Below are 19,064 nucleotides of genomic sequence, written 5' to 3'. Positions count from 1 at the left end.
AATTTCACGCATCTTAAGATGGCTAAACAAACATGTTTGGTTTTCCACGTCACTAATTTATCAAAGTTATATCATTCCTTATAAAATTATTCTTTTTCTAAAATACAATTTTAGTGGTGAACACAACTAGTACTTTATCCGCCTTTTCCATAAAAGGGTTTTCATTGATTTCTCTTTAAATATAAGACAATATTTGATGCTTTCTATATGACTGTAAGGGTGGTAATAGGACGTTCTTAAAGTTTTAAATGTCTTGATTAGTTTTGAATGCATCTTCAAAGATGATTTTTATTGAATGAAAATGTACTTTTCATTTTAAATTGCAGCATTATTGACATTAAACCATTAAAAATCAACTTGTTTTTTTTGTAGATGATTTGTGGCATTTCTGTATAAAATTAAACAAACAAAACTACGTTTACGAAATTTGTTATGAAATTCGATTTTGCACAGTTTTTACACAGGTAAAATACTTTGTTTTGCCATAAGAACATCATTTGTAAAGATATCTTAACAATTAAAAAGATTCTACTACCACTCTGAGATTCCACCTTTAGAATAATACAAAGTTTATATATGGATCTTGCAAAATAAAAAAGCCCTGTTATGTATTCGGTGAGTGGAAGTCTTTTAGCTTACTAACTGTAAATTTATTTTGTGACTTTGTCTTATATAGTGACAGGTAAAACAGAAGATCAGGTTGAACGACCTAAATCTAGTTCAGAATCATATCTGTCTCGTCCAAACACTCCGGGATTAAAATGGGGAAGACAAGTAAGCTAGTGATTCTATCATTTAATACTAAATTACCTAATATATACAGCTGATATGAGATAAACTTTAGAAAACAACACGAAATGTTTTTCAATTCAACTGAGGTGTAAAGTAAAGTATTTCTCAGACTGTCCCTAAACACTACACTGTTATTTTGAAAATATCCAGGTAGGTGACTCATATGATTTATTTTTAAATTTTTAAAGATAAAACACCCATATTTATTAATTAAACGTTTCTTAACATTAACAGAAAATGTAATGTGAAAATGCATGCAATGATATCATGGTTTAAACATTTTAATATTTTATACCGGGTACTAGGTTTCACAGGCTGTACAGGACGTTAAAGATGACCAACAAACAGATCAGAGTAAAGCAGAAGTCGGTGTTAAATTCGGAGGTATAAATATCAAGCAATACAATGCATCCGTTTAACTTTTTCATTTCCTTAAGTTACAGTAGCGATTTTATACATTGTAGTAGAACAAAGCAGTAGGAATTGACTGATCGTGTCTGACATACCACAGACAAGTGAATCTGGGAATGCTTTTTCTTAATCTTTTAGATTATTTAAATGTTTCACAGCATGCAGCTTGTAACGTAAGCAGATTATCACTTTCTGTTACAAACCAATACATGCATTGTAGCCTGCAAATTAACATGTCTGTATTGATTAAAAAATATCGGCTTCAATAAATGATTCTGCCAGATGAGATTAAGATTATAGTATTTAAAAGCTGGATGTGCATTCAGCAGTATTAAATTATCAATTAATATAATTTAATATCTTTTTGTTTGGCGTTTTGTATTCATGGGCATTTCAACATGAAAATATAAACGATTTTCTAAACAGAGCCGCCAGCTTTAAGGTATCGTCCTAGAAGAAAACATGCACAGTATGTTGCGCCTTCCACAGCCAGCAAGCATACACACAAAGATGATGTAGTTATCGTGAAAGTAGTATCCAAAACAAACGGAAAGGTCATTCAGAAGAGACTTGAAGATATTATTGAAAAAGAGTATGATACTAGGAATGTGCCTTTCGAAGAGTTATCAAGGGAACAGATGTTTTCGAAGTCTGAGGTACAAAGTCCTCTTTTCTTCATATCTATCACGTGTAACTTTTCAGTGTTAGTTTCTGTCCTGATATCTGTTTCATGTTTGAATATTCAATAGTTATAACTTATAAATGAACTGGTAGATCTAGATACAGTGACATTATTAATATTCGCGGGAAATTAATTTTCACGGACTCCGTGTGGTTCCGTCAATCAACGAAATACATCCCGACGAGAAGCAAAAGTTCCATTTATTTTATCTTCTATATGTGAAAATTTCGAATTCATATCACCATAAAATGATCGTTTTACTTAAACCATGAACTTTCATATTCACGAACTTTAAAGATTTCTCATCATTTTAAAAGAATCGCGATTTGTATGGCGGTCGAAGCCCCATCCATACATACTTAAAACAGAACCATTTTTGTCGTATCTAAATGTAATTATAACAACGCGAATTAATATTTTGGATTTCTCTTTCTTTCACTAAGTTTCAATTTATGTAATGTTGCATGCTATCGTATGCTATTCACGAGTCATATCTCTGAAAGGACTCCACAGTCAGCTACTGGCGGCTGTTTGAATAGCACACGTGCCAGCATTTCACGGGCCGATCTTTATAATGTAGCATCTAGTAAAACGCACCCATTTCATGCCGACCATTCGTAGCCAACCTCTGAAATGTTCGACCTAAACCTGTAACAGTGTATATTCATTAGCAATTGTAGATACACGTGTTATGCGAATGCAAAAACAAGTTATGTAAATATTGACCATTAAATTTCTTTAACTCAGGAGGCTGTCTTTTTTTATTAATTCGGATGTCTTTCTGTTTTGCCGATAGAATTTCAAATAGAAAAGTTTCTTGGACAAAAGGGTATCGCGATAACATGTATAGTGGTAATTATGTGCTTTATGCAAATTTCGGAACTGTGTATGAGAATCTACTGTATCACATTCATTAAACCTAATATATATATCAGAATATGACTATAGATTAAGCCATCATCATTTTTATACTGAACTTGTTTATACTTTGTCTCGTTAGATTGAATGGCAAACACAATCAAAAGTACATGTATATGCAATAAAATGTAATTTATCGATACAGGAACAAAAACAAAAATATATTTAGCTGCTGTGTTGCTCTTCAGGAAAGTGCCCTGAAGAAACTGGAACTGAAATTTGTTGGCATTAGTGTGAAGATCAATAAATTAGATAAATGTGTAACAATAACGGGGCTCAAGAAAAGTGTTGACGACTGTGATTTCGAAGTGGTATATTTGTTAGAGCATGAATTTCCAATGGAGCGTCTGAAGAAAAGGGCAGTAAGAAAATTGGCTGCGTCAGTGCAGTGGTACTGTGATGACGGTAACGTTTAAATTATTGTCAGTTTATGCAGTGGTCACCTGCTGATGGTTGCATTAAAATTGTTGTAAGTCTGTACAGAGGTTCCGTGGTTAAATTTGAAATTTTTTCAGTCTATTAAGTGGTACAGTTATGACTATAAAGATTTTTGAGTCGGCTAAACGCTTTAGCGTTTTGACGAGTCCTTGCTGTTCAGCGATTCTCTAAATGGACCAAATAACACAGTGAAGGGATGTAGTTCCATTAGATTTCTCAAACTTCAAACAGTTCATTGCATGAATGAAGTTAAGTTGTGTCAATTCCCTTTGCTATGACCAATATACGATGTAATCTGCCATATTTATGACTTGTAATTGTGCAATACTCGAATGTAACTCTTTAAGCATAAATGTGCATTTTATGAATTGCGCAGGCTTACAAAGCTTGCGTAACATCCAGCGAAAGACAAAAAATAGTTCCACAGGGCTCCAGATAAGATGCGTATTAGCGTAAATTACGTATAGAAATAATGCAAATACGCATGTCTAATAATTTCTAAGCGTATAAAAACGTATATAAAATTACAGAAATGCACACAATGCTTTTTTAAAAACAAAATCTGAATCGTCTGGATGCGTTAGGTAACATAGCCGATCCCGATCAGCCTTAATTCTCCCACATTGAACGTATACACGCATCGTATGATTTCTATAAACTTTGCGTGGGTTGAATTTTGCAGTCAGTAAACGGATAAATTATCGGAAGAAGTAGCTCTTACTGGTTTGTTTAGTTACTACAGATATTAAAAATGATTTTAATTCTTATTTTTCGAGAAATAAACAAATCGGCGAAACATTAAATTGTATTTTCTTGTAGTTTTTGAAATCGAAAGTAGATCGTCTATGTTTGGCTGCTTTCACGAAACGAAACAACTTTTTTATGAAAAGATTTAAATAAGAGGTAATTTAACCGTAAACTTCAATGTCAGATACTGTCAATTGCTGCTAAATGTCTTCGTATCATCACAATTTGTAAATATATTGTTGAAACTGGAGAAAAGTGTAATCGTATCCGGATATAATATTTTGGGTAAATATCGAGCTGTGTTATGAAATTTTAACATTCAAGTAACATACATGATAGATATTATTGTAACAGAAATGATTCTAGAATTTATTTTTATTACACCTACATATAATCTATGTCAGACTCGTATTCTAGTCCTGAGGCATGATCTGAAAGTAAAAAGATGAAGTCATACTTTGGATATTGTAATACTAGAAAGAATCTAGATCGTAACCTTTCTGGAATTTTGACTGGTTTGGATAATTTGCTTACGATTCAGGTTCGCAAAAAAATGAAACCGTCACCCATTCTGCTTTTCATGATGACACATGGCTTGATTTTTGCAGTCAGTAAGCGGATAAATTATCCCGAGAAAGAGCTCTTACTGATTTGTTTAATTACTACTGATTTTAAAAATGATTTTATTTCTTATTTTTCGAGAAATAAACAAATCGGCGAAACATTAAATTGTATTTTCTTGTAGTTTTTGAAATCGAAAGTAGATCGTCTATGTTAGAGTGCTTTGACGAAACGAAACAATTTTTTTTATGAAATGATTTAAATAATTTCACCGTAAACTTCAATGTCAGATACTGCCAATTGCTGCTAAACTGTCTTCATATCATCACAATTTGTAAAACATATTGTTGAAACTGGAGATTTTGGCGGTATAAAAGAAAGTTTAATCATATCCGGATATAATATTTTGGGTAAATATCGAGCTGTGTTATGAAATTTAAACATTAAAGTAACAGACATGATAGATATTATTGTAACAGAAATGATTCTAGAATTTATTTTTATAATACATACATAGAATCAATATCAGACATATATTCTAGTGCTGAGGCATGACCTGAAAGTAAAAATATGAAGTGACAGTCATTCATACTTTGAATATTGTAATACTAAAAAGAATCTAGGTAATATTTAGAAATTGAAACATAAAATTTTCAGTTAGAAATCGTACCAAAGGCTGTATCAAGGGTCTACATTTTCAAAATTTCCTTGTGGTGATACCCCAAACCCTGCTTGCAGGAGGGGGTATCCTCCCACACCCTCCCCCCATATTGCCACTTTACAGTTTGATACATTTGCCCTTTTACCACCTGCCACAATGCCCATTTCAAAATCTGACTGCAGTTCAAAGCGGGAAGGAACACCCCTCCCCACACCCACCCTGCTACCGACCACGTAAAAATGGCTCAAACATTTTTTCAGCCCAGTCTGGGCCTGTCTGTCTACATGAATCAAAACGGATAATTGAAAGTACATAGACTTGGGGACTACTGACATGGTTTTGAAGGGGTTAACAGGTCTGAAATAGAATAAATGATGGTTTTAACTAAAAAAGAACTGCATTTATTGATATTGGTTATCTTTTCCGAAATTGGTAGCTAGTCCGAGTAACTTCTCTTAGTTTCGAATGCGTAATTTTCCTGTCAGTGTAAACATTCATGACACTATATATTGACACTCAGCAACATTTACATATCTTTAAACGCAAAAGTAAGTATACTTTAAATTCACATCCCTTATAATATGATTGAACAATACCTAGCGTGTGACACGGTTATTGCCAGGCCCCTTATCTGTAAAATATCTGAACAGTTCTTTCGTCCATCCGTTACAAATTGTATGTGGCAATCCGCGCTATAAAATTTCAATTTATAAATTTTCATATTCAAATTTTATCATGTGCGAATATATACCAGCCGATAATTGCCTGTTTTGGTAATGCCGGAGGCAAATGTTTACTGAAAAAATATTTATAGTCATGGGCAGTATCTTAGTGTCACCTGTCAAATTGTAGTTTGTACTTTCAACATTTTTATTTTTGCGAACCACTCTTCAATTTTAGAGAAATATATTGGGTTTAAATACTTGTATAATGTCAATCAAAGTTTTACTAGGCATCGATTGAATGTCCATTTCGTCTATTGTAACAAAATCTCTGTTCAGTTGGGGAAAAAACTAAAACCAAACTGAAACTGGTAGACTATACTACCAGTACATCAATCATTAGCCGACTCTCAGGCTCTTCAGGCCTTTGATTATCATTGTCAGTCTATGTATTGCATTATGAGACCACGGTAGGAATTAGAAACGTTCTAAATCATCGTATCTAATTATTTTCTTTATATTATTTCATGGTATTTTTTAATTTGAAAGATCTACATGCATATGTAAAGAGTACCAAATTTTTAATTTTTAAAATCATCGAAGCACTGAACTGTGAACGGAAAATCAACTGAAAAAGGTTATATACATGTATTGCGAAGAACTATGGAAAGAATAACTTAGCTTTTCGTTTCGAAACAGAGTTTATCTACTTCTTTGGACAAAATAATCAGAGAATGCTTCTTTGAATTATTACTGTAGAACATTTATATTATGCATATGTTCCGAAATTAAATTTCTTACATTGGTGATTTTTAAACTAAATCTCGGGGTTTAAGGAATCTGATTCCGGTTTCTCTCTGACAACAGCCCATGGGAAGACACATCCGGTAGATGCTGAATCTAACTATCTGATACACAAGGGCTATCTGAATAGACAGGACTTCCAATACTACAATGGTGTTGAGAATAAGGAATTCAAAATGGTTATAAATGATATGACAGAATATCCTGTTGATAATCCACAGGAAACAAGACGTCTCCATCTGAGAACTAATATTGATGACGGTAAATAGTTGTAGCAAGATTACGCTAATGAACCTATTATGTATTATATTTAGATATATTTCCTTTACATTTCGATGCCACGGACAACTATTCAAGTACTATTGTTAACCCTCTCTTTTTCAGTTCGAATGTGACAGTAATTAAAATGGCACTTTGAGCTGTTTGTATTTGGAAAAGAGCATAACCAAATGACGTTCAATAACAAAATATGACGTTATGATGTTTATAGAATAAACAACATTTAAAAGCATGGTTAAACATTTGCAAAATTAGTCTGCACATGTATTGCAAAAATATCATTTTAAATAGGATGTTGTTTAATAAAATAAAATAGTGGAAAACCAGAGGTCGCCAAACACAACATAAACAAAAATGTTGCAGGCTTGGTTTGGATGAGCCTTTTTATGGACGGTAGTGGAAATGCAAGCTACCGTCCATTCCCACTAGCACTGGGTTGAGCAGAACTCAACATTTAAAAGTAATAGAATATAATTTAGAGACATCTGCAGATGTGTTCATATATTTGCGGTGCAAATGGAATCTTCAATGATGCAAAGAGTGCAGTTCCATGCAAAGTGGCGTATGGCACCAACACAATTGGGCTGATATGACGGCTTTTACGCCTAATTGATGAGGAATATCCCAGTTGTGCAAGTAACCTAAGGCACAAAAGGCATTATTTCAGGCATAGAATGACCGACGTTCCTCATGAAGCTGGGTGGCTTGCTTCCTAACATGGCTTGGCCAAATCAGCCCGGTGCTGCTCTCATTTGTATAGCTGCTTTCTATTTTTTCCATAGAATCTTCTTATATTATATATTTACTGAGCCCCTTGTGGTTAGGGGTAACTGATCAGTGACCTCAACCAACCGACAACGGATGTCATCTACGGAAAGTTGAAGACACTGAATATATATGTGGAAGTTGCATACCGTATTATTACTTAGTTATCAGTTTATTATATAGTATGGAGTTGATGACATTTCGGTATTGAAATGTGTTCTGACACGCCTTAAAGCAAACTACTTTAATAATAACAGCATAAAAATCGGGAGCAAACGAAAAGGAAATAAAAGAAATTAATCTAGTACAACATGGAAGGATAACATGAAAGTTATGTCATATAGTAGGAGTAGTACCTCAAATATTCAAAGGTTAAAATTCCGGAAGTAAAGGTTTGAAAATTATTTCTAAATTCTTATATAACCATAGTTGCAACGTGAATTTTAAAGAGTGATCGTAAAGAATAATAACTCTTGCCTAAAGCTGGTATTTTTCAGGTACTTTCAAGCATATATATATATCTATTAGTGTACATCCATTGCACTGTCACAAGTGAATGAAACTGCTGAAAACTGCTTTACATATAATATGACAATTTGATTTCACTTTTGATACTTTAATGATAATGCCAAGTATCACTCTACACATCTGACTGTTAATGGATTAGTAAACGTGTTATTATATTGGTATATTAGATTAACCTATTCATTTTAACTACACTAAATATATCTTATATTTTATGTAGATATTTCCTTGCCCCATCACTGGTCGATTACAGAAAAAAATGGAGACCTCGCAGAAGTAAAGTTGACAGAGAGCGAACCAGAATTTAATGAAGTTAAATCCATGTTCATCAAAGGGGGCTGTAAACCAACGGCAATTATCAGCGTAAGTAATACTGGATTATCATATAAGTCCTCATTCACACATACACAATCTTTGTAGACAGGAATGTTTTCATAACTACTATTGTAGGTTTTCTTTTGTCAGACGGAATCGTTAGAATATACTTTGAAGTATATGATAGGCATTGGGTTGCTTTTATACGTAATTATTGGTCTGTTTGGTAGAGCACTTAATTTTGATTATCTTGATTATCTTTCCTCTGCAAAGGTAATCAATGTTTTATAAATATTAACACAAGCATATAATCGGGGCCTTCGTGACTGGATGGCTAACTTGCCCAGGACTGCTGCGGGTTCTTAACTTCAAATTCAAATTCTTCAAGTGAAGGAGCCATCCGACTGTCATCACGAACGTTTGTGGTTCTACCCATTTGCCCGCAATTGTATGAAATAATGTTAGGAGCGGCATTTGTTTTTCTCAGCTTTCTCAGCTGCTAAAGTCACCATAGGGTCTAGTGACGTTAAACCCAACTACTAGTAAATAAAAAACCCAAAATCTACATATTTTTCATATCATGTCATGTCATATCTTACCATACTGTAAGGGATTTACCCGAAATTGATAACTGTTATTCTTACTGTCCTATTACTATAGAACATATTGCGGATTAACAGTAAACGTTTGTGCAGTGGGTCATGGGTTCTAGCAACAATGACGCCACGACCACACTTTCACATATGACATCAATGGTGTCTTTTACAGGAAGCAGACTGGTTCTAGTCATCATAATCATCATAAAAAGTTATAATAGTCTCTATAAATTGACGGGGTTTTCGTATTTATCTGAAAATTAACACAGAGTTTATAAGAAATATAACTTACAGATAACCAGACTGGAAAATAGGTTCCTGTGGCTGCAGTATCAAACCAAAAAGAGACACTTAGAAAAGCAGAATCCCAGAACACAAAACGAAAGACGTCTGTGGCATGGAACAGACATTAATACTGTTAAAAAAATAATCAAAAATGGATATGACCGAAGCTTTACTTCAGGTAAAACGAAAGTTTGTACAATGCATACCGTTGCGTTTCAAGAATTGTACACACATTAAATTTGTTGCTCAAGATGTTTTTATACTATACTTCTTAACATTTAACCCTTAAAGACTTATGAAATAGGAATACACGAATTCATATCCACACGAAATAGCTGTTTTGGCCAAAACCACGATCGTTTTTTTTACTCGAAACTCAAATTGTTTTACAATAATCATTGCTTTTTCAGTTTTTGCTTATGGGAAAGGAAGCTATTTTGCTGAGCGCTCTTCTTACTCTGACAAGGACAGGTATGCCGTTCCAGACATGCGTGGAAACAAAAGAATGTTTCTTAATAGAGTTCTTGTAGGAGTGTCATGTGTTGGGCACAACAAAATGGAAGTCCTTCCGGTCAGGAAAAACTTTAGTGTAGATAATTTCAGTGTCTGTTATGACAGCGCAGTAGACAAGCTGAAGAAAGCAGAAATATTTGTAATATTTCACGACACCCAGGCTTACCCTGAATATTTGATTGAATATAAATGAAATAATAACAATTTACTTGACAACACCTGTAGAGGAAGACTTGATCTTTATTTCAAGAGCAAGCTTTATATTTATTATGTGCCTGGACAGATACCGTTGCTCTGTTTAGCTAAATTTAGTAAGAAACAGATTGATTGGGAAAGAAATATTTATCATCACTGAACATTTGTATCGTTACTGCGGATTCTAATTCAAATTAAGTGGACGCAACCAAGCAAGCATACACATCGTATAAGGCCCCTGGGATGAGCAAAGTTTTATAAGACCTAGAATCGTACGTTCAAAGTACACTTGCGAAGCGTCAACTTTATGTATAAAAGAAAGTTATGTGTAGCGTGTCACTTGAATATTGTTTTGTCCGTCTTTAAGAAATTTAAAACAAAAGACTTTGTATGAAAACAAGCAAACTAATAGCAGACTCGGTTTGACTGAGTGTGTTCATAAGAGGTCATGAAAGGTGCAACACCCTGACGTCCATTATTGCAGTAGCGAGTCAGTTTCTTACTCTTTTAAGGCACTTTTCAGTAGATGATTGCATTCAAGTAAAAATGTTTCTAGTACGATTTTACATTCTTTCTAATGATCGTTTAGTTTAATTTCCGTCTTGCATTTTATCTTTAGTTTTATATTTCATTCACTAGGCATACTAATTTACGTTAAACCTTACGTTTCAGGTTTTTGATACCAATTCTTAAAAAATGTTCTAATAAATACTACTTTCATCCCATCACTTTGTACATAAAATGCACATTTCAAAATTTCAGATTAAGTTTTAATTCAAACATCCAAATATATATGTTAAGAGAGTATATAACATTTAAATTGCGTATTGAATATCATTTATGTTAGTTGTCAAAATATCGTTCTTAAGAGAAAGATAATAGGACATTTTATTACAGTAATAAATCTTTTTATGAGTTAGGAATCCGAAAAAATCTTTAAAACCTAAGCAATGAATACATGCATCGCTTTTAAAACGAAACAAGACGCTTTGTCTGATACCAGTTTTGTTTTGTGTAACTTGTATTTTGTTCACTTTAGTAATGAAATGAATAAGATATATAAGAAGATCCTTAGGAAAAACAGAATTCAACCAAGTAAAACTAGCTGAGTCGGTTTGATTGTGGCTGTTCATGTGTCGGTTCGTGTGAGTTTATGGAAAATGCAGTAAGCCTCATGCTCCATAGCACTGGTTTAAGTAAAAGCTCTTATAATTGTAGATTTCAAAGATATATCTGTAATACAAACTCATTTAAATGTACATGCAGTAGGACATTGCAAATGTGTACATATTAGTACTGAAATTACAGTTTCCAAGTCTTGTATAATTTTGCGCTGAAGAGATTACTAAACATTTTTCCTGTTTGTACTTTAGTTTTCATTTTATATAAATGCAGTTTTTGGAATGATACTAGTCATTGTTTTGTATTGCTATGCGGAAAGCTGTTATTATGGACTAGTGGTCAGTACTGTTCACTGACATTTTTATTACATGCCACTGTAAAATGTTTCAAATATATTATATGTCAGTAGATCTCACTGGCGTGGGAAAGAATCCCATTCTGCGTTAACATTCTGTCATACATGTAAGTCGTACCTAATAATGTCTTCCAATTAATGATGTCTGGTTATAATGATATCATTGTACGTCATTGTAGATATATCATAGCGCGAAATAGTGTCATGGCGGACTGCTTAAAATAAGTACGACACAAACCAAACAAAATTTGGTGGAGCAGTAAAATATACCTAATATAGTGATTTTTCATTAAAAAAAGCACCGTTTGTCTTTCAGGTATATATGTGACGCGCCATGACATTTTGGGTCCAAATTCGGCGTTACGTCATTTGAGAAAACATCGATTAAAGTTACGTCACAAAAAAATGGTGGACGTTACCACGTGTTCGCGGCAATTGATGCATTTCTTGTTTTAAATAATACTCTACCTTGTCACAAGAAAAAAATGAAGTGACATTTATAAACATTTCCGTGTTTTGCAATACCGTTTCTTTAAAAAATTTAAATGATTGATAATTTATCGCCCTTTGAATCGACACGCCATTTGTAAACATCGAAGGTCGCAGAGAAAATGAAACTACCAAAAACAATAATTTGATGATTTATTTCGATTGTATAAAGAATGACAGTTAGCGCATCTCAAGGTAAGTAAGTATTTAAGCGATATGTAGTGTTAAAATTATTATTTGTGTTCATATCGACAGTTTTGTCCGATATCTTTTCCAAAAATAGCCCGGATTTGACACTAATGATTCAATTTTTTTAAATCTGCCATGAATTCAATTTTTTAAAATCGGTTTTGACTCTTATTCAGTAGAATCTGTATGCAAGTCAATTACAAGAAGTATTCAGTAGAATCAGTATGCAAGACAATTATCCCTGTTTCTCATATTCTCAGGGTTTCTCATATTCTCGTTTTTTGCCTTCAAGTTGTCAAATAATCTAATGTTTGTTATTTCTAGACAGGAATGGTACAAAAATGACACACAAAAATTTCAAGTGATTTGAATGCATATTGACGAAACTATCGGCATTTTACTCAGTTTTCAAAAAAATCCTTATTTTTTTTGGTGGTGTCAGCAAATTTGCCATAAATTATTGATTATGAAATTTATTGTAATATTTCTTAATGTATTTACTACAGAATATATCATTTTATAACCAATGCAAATTTTTAATGTTTTAAATTCTACACTTATCTGTGGTGAAAAGGCAAATCAAAATCCAGGGGAATACGAGAAACTCTTGGTCCATTTCTGCGGGTGAGGGTGGTATCAAATCCCAGTAACAAAATAATTAGATGAGAAAATTTCAGTAACATTTTATGACTCTATCTGAAAGACAAGTGAATTTTTTACAAAATAACACCCAAATGCTGTTTATGGAATGGTTAATCTGTTACTGGGAATAAAAACAACCCCTTAGGCCCCCGAGAATTGAGAAAACAGGATACATGAAGACCTTGTGACTCTGGTGCCAGAAAAAAATTACAACAGTCAGTCATAATGTTTGTTACATTTTAAATTTTAAGCCCTGATCATTTTATAAATATAGCCATCCCATGAAAGTGACTGATTAGGAATAGTTGAAACACATCTATTGTCAGCTTCAACCACTAATTTCACATTTTAATGTCAAATCAGTCCATACATAAACTTCTACAAGGCATAAATATTGTTTTTACTTGGAAAGAGACAGTTTTTTCCAAAGCTTTTCATGTTAAATTTGGCATACTTTTCATTGGCCATTATTTCTGGATTCTTCACCATTTTGTACTGTTCTTGGCAAGTGACTAAAACCACTTAGTAAAATAAATAAACTTTAGATACATTTTGTTTTGAAAGCCTTGCCAGGAATTCAAACCTATTACTCTTTTTATAGAAGTTTTTATGCTAAATATGTACTGGGCTAACTGCCCAGGGCATTTTTATCTCACATTTCAGCCTTTTTCAGTATTTTTTCATTTTACAGATCAACCACTGAGGATTGTTTGGCTTGAAGCAATGACCTTAAACAGTGAAATGTTTTTCCAGGAAGGTCTATACACACAAGCTGGATTTTATGGGGGTTGTAATTTCTTCATACATTTTTACAGTTACTATATACTGCTTTCTAAGAAAGATAAAGACATTAAGTAGCATAAACATAAATGATTATTTCATTCATAACATTTTAAGAGAAATGATTTTGATTATAGACCCATTCAAAAAATTTATGTGAAATTATATTAAGAAGTGGAATAAGTAATGGCATACATTAATTGAATTTATCATGTATGTATTTTTTTCATATTTTAAAATTTTAATTTTACAGTAATTTGTGTTTACATTAATTTTTGATTGCATAAATTGTATGTCTAGTCTGTGGGAAATCTTAGCTAGTTTATGTATTCTTGAAAAGCTACTTTTTCTGCAGAATACTGTAAGATTCTTGGATGAGTTTATACTTATCAAATCTGCTTTCAGTCAGCTTTTTAACAAAAAGACTCTCTTAAGCTTAAAAAGATGCTTTTCAGTCTTATATTTCTGTAACCTTATACTAATCTTATTAAAATGAAGTTCTAATGTTGATGAATTTTTTTTCTGCAGTGATGAAAGAACTATGAATTGTAAATGGGAATGAAACAGAAGGAATTAATTATGTTCTACTGATCATCCAGCTGAAATCATCCTGTGGAATAGAGTGCATGCACAAATACTGATATGAGCAAATAAATCCATTTGCAAAAATAATTCATGTTTCCTGCCCATGGCCTGAAAAAAGTTAAAAATTTAGTTCAAATTACAGATGTGTTTCAAGAAAAAGTAAAAAACTTAGTCAACTGTGAGAAATTTTGGGTTAAAAGTACTGTTTTGATGTCGTGACAACTGTGAATTTGTTTGAGAAGCACTATCCCTAACTGTTCTAACAATAAAAGAATTTAACTTAAAATTTTCCAAAACTGCATGCATGAAATACTAAAACATGTCTGTTGAATGAATCCTAGTTGTTTCAAAACTACAACATGTGTGACATTAAAGCACAACCTTTGGAAGAAACATTTTTACTATCAAAACTGCCTTGCCAGTGTGAGTGTAGGAAGGACTTTTCAGAAATGGCAGAAAAACTACCAATTATAGCAAAAAATATTTGTTACTGGTGAATATAATTATATTTTATTTCAAAAATTTAAATCTGTTATTCCATGGTTATAATTGTGTTAAAAGATATTTTTAACATGACATGACCTTTGCAAAAATAGCTAATTTTTTGCAAAACATTGTGAGTTGCCATGGTAACACACATTTGACTTAAATTTAGATTTGTTTGATTATGTAAAAAGATGTGTCTTGTTTATATTCTGCTAATCGACTATGTTCTGCAAGAAAATTATCTTTTATGTGAAACCCCATCAAAAAAAACATGTCATAACACAAATCTGCCATAAAAGGGCCCAGAGCTGTAATGCAGGTAGGCATATCAGGAAAATATGTAGTTTAAAAGGGACAGTTATATTACATAAAATGATGTTTGTTTTTTTTTAAATGATCATAATTGACCATTTGTGGTGTAAAACAAATGTATACTGAACAGATGCTCAATTTGAATGTTCTGATTCTTTCTGGAAAATTTACAAAAAACTACTTTTTTAAAGAAAATAGTGCATTGTTGCATGGTAACATTAATTTAACTTTTAAATTATTTTGGATATCATCATATGAAAAACAACATCTTTTGTTTATATGTTATATATGTTAGCTGTTTTATGTTAGTGAATATTTTTTATATGAATCATTGCATCAACAAAGCACTATGTTATTACACAACCCTGCCTTAAAATGGCAATAGTTGTAACTGAGAGAGGTGTATCTGAAAATTATGTATTTTCTCAAACCATATTACATTAATTTTCACGGAATGATGTCTACTCTCTTACTTTTAAATAGAAAACAGACAGCTTTTGATGTTAATTTTGGAAAAACACTTCAATATCAATTTATTACAAAGAAATTGCCAAATGTTGTATTTTTGTAAGAAAATACCACTTTGTTGCCATGGAAATGTTAGTATTTTTGTAAGAAAATACCACATCGTTGCCATGGTAATGATTCACTGATCAGTATATTCTAAGTTTTGTTGAATTTAAGCAAACTCATAGTTGTAATAACAGTCTAATTAAATTATATCTTTTCCTGATTTTCTTTCTTACGTTTAATAGATAAGGTGTCTATAATAATACGATTAATTTTCCTATTTTTTGGGATGTTGTCTAATTTGATATCAAATAAATTCTGTATCTTGTTCAAAGAATGTATAAAAACAGTTGTCTTAAACTGTTAGCACACTAGAAAAAATTTAATTGTGTATTTATTTCACATTCTATGTAATTTATGCTAAAATTCATCAAGAGACTGTTAAAAAGAGGTTAAACAACTGTGTTGCTAAGAAACGTTTTACAACATAGTATTTTTTTTACTATATAAAAGGGAAAGAGACAAAAAGAAATACTTTCCATTAATTGCATGTTGCTTTTGTTATTTTATCATGAAATTTTCTTGTATTATTTAAATATGGTGTCATTTTTAAAGGGATATACTGCCTCAATTTTGATACATTTAGAAAAAAACATGGTGTCCGAAAAGTGGTAATATCTCCATGACAACGACTGATTTTTGTTATCAAATTGAAGATTTTTACTCAGAACGGGTCACTCTGTCAGATTAGCCCAAAACCCCATTTTTGACCAAAATTGCATTTGGACCCAAAATCTCATGCTCTGTCACATATTGTGTATCATCACATTTCTTTTTGGTGGAATTAACATCGCATCGACACAATAATTATATTGATGGTTGCGGAAGACCCCAGGTGCCCCTCCGTGCATTATTTCATCACGGGCGGGCACCTTGGTAGAACCACCGACCTTCCGTAAGCCAGATGGATGGCTTCCTTACATGAAGATTTCAACATCCCGAGTGAGGCTCGAACCCACATCGGTAATGGTCAGGTGATTAGAAGTCAGCGACCTCAAGCACTCGGAAGCGGAGGCCGCTTCGCCTACTATCATATAACTTGGGTTGTGCTCTCATGCTATATTCTCTACGCATCTGAACTTGAAATAAATATTTTATTTAACCATAAAATCACTGTTTAGAATATATCGTTACTTGAATGTGTTAGCATTAAACTTCAGAAATAGAGAATCTGTTTGTACTCACGTTGCAGCAGTGTAAAACTTCTGATTGTGTACATGTTGTTTTGTTGTTCTCTTTAAAACAATTATTATACATGATTTACTTCCATAATATAAATAAAAGTATCTACATTTTAGCCGATTTGTATGAGTTTACCCAAGAACGTCACATTATAGTTATTTTCTTGCGAGTGAGTGTATTGAAACTATCACTAATTGTTTCTTAGAAAGCAGGGTTGCGGCTACCGAGGAATCTGACGGTTGTTAGCTCGAACGCCAATAGGTTACTGGTATATCAATAAAATGGATCCGAAAGTGATTCAAATGAGTTAGAATGTTTCTTCAAAATTGAACTTAAACTAAACTCACTGTTTAGTAAATGTAACACAATCAAACAACACTTTTTAGGAAACTTTAGTTAACAAGCATCTATCATAAACTATATTTAATGAACACTTCAACAAATTCCGCAGTAGATCTAATTGCCATATAAACATCTTTCTATATTTTGTCACATATGAGATTTTTAATATGCCATTTCATATAAACTGTGCCAATGATAATCTGTAGTAAGAGATCGTATAAAATATAAATATGATAAAATTTCATATCGATTTATGCGGCCAGCACCATGAAGATTTTCTTGCTCTTAAGGTATTAGATCACTAAAAGTAATGTTTACAAAATGGCCTTTGCTTGGTATATTCTGAAGGTACCGTGTTTTGCACTATTTGCAATTTTTAAAACAACTTTTACCGTGCCGTTTTTTAAATTTTGTATAACTTATAGTATCTCCTCAAGCTCAAGTGAGACAAATTTCAAAGTGATAGCCACTGTCCAAACGTTTGCAGGGAACTCATTTTACCATTAATTTTAATAAAAGAAACATCAAACTATTGGTAAACAATTATAAACACAAAAAAAAAAATGTCAATATAATTTTTTCTATGGTGCCTCAAGTAAACTGATTTAATGAGACAGAATTCATACTTCAACATTGAAAAAATAAGGTCGAATGCTGTGTTTCTATTTTAAATTTTGCTTACTCCATTTAAAAATAACCTTAGGACAGACTTTAAAAACCTACCTAAATTTCTTCCACAATAATATAATCTAAGAGTGAAAGAAAAAATAGAGAACTTTCACCGCGTGTAACTCAATATTTTTAAAGATGTGTAATTTCTACCCCTTCTGTTTAAGTATTTAAATTCACTTTGAACACCAAGAAATCGCTTATAAGATTCATTTTTTTTCCATTTTTGTACAAGAAATCAATAATAAGTCTTGAAAGAAGTAAAAACTTACTAGAAAAAAGGAAAAAAAGGGAAAAAAAAAAAATTTGGTCCCATTGGGGCTTGAACCTACGCCCCACTAAGAATTGCAGTAAAAGTAGGTTTATGGTAGGAATTGAATACTCTTCAAAAAGGAGGTTCTCTATTAGTGATCTAATACCTTAAACGTCATAGCATTGACGTATTAAAATATGACGTCATAATGATGTAACGTCGCACAAGTTAAGACCATTAAACTGAGTCAAATATAACATTTCTGCATGTTTTTATTCATATATAGTTTGTGAGTTGTTTGATTACTAGTTTATAAATACTCATCAAAATGCCGCAATACTATGTTTTCCAATCTGAGTGTCAATTATAACAGCCTAAATGTAGTTCAACAGTTTCTGCGAAATTTTGCGTGGTTAGAATCGAAGAAATAAATGTGTACCAAAACTCAGTGAATGAAATATAATGTTTTTACACATCTAAGCTCCTGCCAATACTTAATTAAATGATAACAAGAGGGGCAAATTTATCAATTATTAAATAAAATCTATGAGGCATAAAACGCAACTAAGCAAAATAATAGCAGACTCGGTAACATACAAAGTGTACATAGCATAAAGATGACACTCAGTCATATCTTCAGCATGATCTGCAGATAACATAACAATAACAACAACAACAGCAACAACAACAACAACACTGTCCAAAACATTTACAATTCCATGATACATTGCATTGAATAAGGATAAGGGATCAGACAGACGCTCACATATGTTAAAAAGAAAGAAAAACAAACAACAAAAAGTAGACAACATCTGCAACAAAATAAAACGATAGGAAAATATCAGCATAATATTAATTTACAGGGAAACACGCAGAAACCCAGTATACCGTAACTAAATGTACCAATTTTGATAAACCAACGATTGGTAATGAATTAAA

Source organism: Mercenaria mercenaria, chromosome 17 (assembly GCF_021730395.1).
Source record: "Mercenaria mercenaria strain notata chromosome 17, MADL_Memer_1, whole genome shotgun sequence".
Taxonomy (NCBI): domain Eukaryota; kingdom Metazoa; phylum Mollusca; class Bivalvia; order Venerida; family Veneridae; genus Mercenaria; species Mercenaria mercenaria.
The sequence above is the reverse complement of the archived record's forward strand: the minus strand, read 5'-3'. Positions refer to the sequence as shown.